Here is a 3528-nt window from a genome sequence, read left to right on the forward strand (position 1 = left end):
TTCACTTCACCTACTAAGCTATCACCTTTCATATCCCGACTCAAACACCACTTCCTCAAGGATACCTGTCCTGTGCTCCTCAGACAGGACCACAACTCTCTAATCCTCTCGAATACTCCTCTACTTCTGAAGCTCTTATAGTTTGCAATTACATGTAACTGTGATTATTTTATTAAATACCCATCTTCCTCCGCTAGGCTGAATTCACCAAGAAGTCAAGGCCTTCGTCTGCTTTTCTCACCTCTAAAATCCCAGGACTTTCTGGCTCCAAAGCTAGTGCTCATTCCACTGCTTTCTAGACAGATTTATCAGAGAACAAATGACCATTCAGACCTCAAGAGCTCTCAATATGGAGACTGCTTGTACAGGTTTTCTAAACCTATGTGACTTGATTCATTTTATGCAAGAGAAATAACAACAGCAGTATTTTCAAGAATATGCCAGGCAGTGGGATTTACCGGTAAACAAAATGCAAGACCTCTGGCTCCATAAAATTTAGCTATTAGTAAGTAAAGATAATCAATAAGCAATAAATATAATCAGTATATTATATCATTCATTGGAAGATGATATATGCTATAAAAAAGAAAACAGAGACGTTGAGAGCATTGGGATAATGGACTGCAATCTTTAACATGTATGTGCCTAACAACAGTGTCAAAATGCATAAGGCAAAAACTAACAGAACTACAAGAAATAGATGAATTCACTGTTACAGGCAGAGACTTTAACACCTCTCTATCAGAAATGGACAGATTCAGCAAGCAGAAAATCAGTAAGGACATAACTGAACTCAACAGCACTCTCATCAATAACATGGATATAACTGACATCTACAGACTATTTCATCCACATTTTTCTCAAGCTCACATGGAATATTCACTAAGAAAGACCATATCCAGGTTTCTAAAACATACCTTTACAAATTTAAAATAATAGAAAACATAAAATGTATTCTCTCAGACCACAGTGGCATTAAGCTAGAAATCAGTAACAGAAAGATAGCTATAAAATCCCATAATACTTAGAGACTAAACACTATGCTTGGAATTAACACAAGAGTCAACTAAAAAAATCTCAAGATAAATTTTAAAATATTTTGAATGAAATGAGAATAAAAATACAACTTATCAAAATTTGTGAAATGCAGTAAAAGCAGTGCTTAGAGGAAAAGTTATAGTATTAAATTCATGTATTAGAAAATTTTTTTAAAAATCTGAAACTAATCATCTTAGTTTCCACCTTCCTAGAAGCTAGAAAAAGAAGAGCAATAATAAAAATTAGAACTAGTATCCTGTGACCTTTCAAAACTGACCTATTAGTTCTAGAAATTTTTTATTTGGTTTGATTTAGTTTTGTTTGTAAATAAATTCCTTGGATTTCACATGTAGAAAAATCACGTTGTCTGCAAATAGAAACAATTTTATTTCTTTTTCAATTCTTATGTCTTTTATTTCTTTTTATTGCCCGTGGCACTGGCTAGGCATTCAAGTAGAATATTGCATTGGAGTGATGACATAGAATATCCTTTCCTTGTTACTTTCTTCATGGGGAAAGCATTTGGTCTCTCCCCATGAAGTGATGTTGGCTATGGCTTTGTTACAGATACACTTTATTAAGTTAAGGAAATGCTCTTTTATTCCTAGTTTTGAGAGAATTATTGTAAGAAATAAATGTTGAATTTTAGCAAATGCTTTTATTTTTGTATTGAGATGATCATATGATTTTTTTTCTTTAAAGTGTTAATTCAGTACATTACCTTGATTTTTAGATATTAGTCAACTTTACATTCTTAGGAGAAAACCTTCTTGATCGTGTTGTATTATTCTTTTTATATATTGTAGGATTGATTTTGGTAATATTTTTATGGAATTTTTACAATGATATTCACAAGGGATATTGTTTTATCTACTTATTTATTTATTTTTAGTTTCCTTCTCTTGTAATGTCTTTGTCTGGTTTTCATATCAGGATAACGCTGGCTTCATAAAATTAGTTGGGAAGTATTCCCCTCTCTTCTATATTTCTGCAAAAAATTGTATAGAATTTGTGTTAATTCTCCTTTAACTGTTTATCAGTGAAACCACCCAGAACTGGAGATCTCTTTTGCAGAAGATTTTTAACTATAGTAATAGGATTATTCCAGTTACCTGGTTCATCTTCGGTGAGTTTGGTAATTCATATATTTTAAGAAATTAGTATATTTTATCTGTTGTTGAAAGTTGCATTCACATGCATAGAGTTGTTTGTAGGATTTTATTATCTTTTTAATATCTGGGAGGTCTGTGGTGATATCCACTTATTTTACTCCCGATAATGGCAATTTGTGTCTTTTCTCTCTTTTTCTGTTTGATCATCTTATTAACAACATCAGTGTACTTCAGAGACTTTTCAGATTTCCTACAATAAACATTTGTCATTTTATAATTAGAAAGATATTATAATTTTAAATATCATTTGGAATTTGCTTGCTTCTTCCTTTAAGTTGCAGATAATAATGCCTACAACATGGGGTTGATAGGTGGATTAAAAGTGACATGCCTATAAAAGTAACGTATGATTTGTACTCACATGTTAGCTATGATGATTATAAGTAAAAGAAGAGAGGTGCGTAAATGAATTAGAAGAATATTGTTATCCAACTTAGGAATAGATGGCAATTTCTGTATTATGATTTTGATGGCTCAAGAGAAGAACCTAAACTTTAAAACATTGTTTCCCACATTTAGAATAAGGTTGTCCACAATTAGACATGTGACATTCATTTATTTAAAAAATGTAGTCACTTCTGAAAATGATTAATCATAACTAAAAATTCAAAGTCCCTATAAATAAATAGGCAATTATCTCATTATTTCTGAAACATCCAATACATTTCTTTGAAGACCAGTCACCTAAACTAAATCCTACAATATAGTCAACTGATTCATATTATTTAGGTCCTCAGGTAGATTATCTGTGGCCTTAGAACATGCTGACTTATGTGTCCTATGTTTCAAATTAATAAAAAGTAAAAAAAACGACAACTAATATAAAACTGTTCTGAAAAGGAATAGGTCGGATTATGTACATTTATTTTATTTTTTATTTTATTTATTTATTTATTTATTTATTTATTTATTTATTTAACACCTACAGCACCTGGTATTCCTAGGTGGTCTCCCATCCAAGTACTAACTAGGCCCAACCCTGCTTAGCTTCCAAGATCAGACGAGATTGGCACGTTCAAGGTGGCATGGCCATAGACAGATTATGTACTTTTAAACCTCACCATTTGTATTAGCATAGTTTAGGGGCAAATGGGAGGGCAGGGAGAGGAAATTGTATCTTCTTTTAAAGCACATAAAGTGAGCTGTTATAAACACTCTAACCCCCAAAACGCCTTGCTAAATTCCCTCCTTCTGAAGCCCAGAAACACACTACCTGTCATTTGGAAGATGCCACTCTATAAAGAAATGATCTCCTAAATACAGAGTTCTCAGGGCCCCATGAATTAGCAGGCAGGAATGAGGTGAGAGAAATGATAAG

The 3528-nt window shown here is 32.4% G+C and overlaps 1 pseudogene; it reads right to left on the reverse strand.

Moving 5' to 3' along the window:
* Nucleotides 1–3129: 3129 nt before the first annotated feature.
* Nucleotides 3130–3247, reverse strand: LOC111737739 (annotated as a pseudogene).
* Nucleotides 3248–3528: the final 281 nt, after the last annotated feature.

Source organism: Pteropus vampyrus, unplaced genomic scaffold, assembly GCF_000151845.1.
Source record: "Pteropus vampyrus isolate Shadow unplaced genomic scaffold, Pvam_2.0 Scaffold30, whole genome shotgun sequence".
Lineage (NCBI taxonomy): Eukaryota > Metazoa > Chordata > Mammalia > Chiroptera > Pteropodidae > Pteropus > Pteropus vampyrus.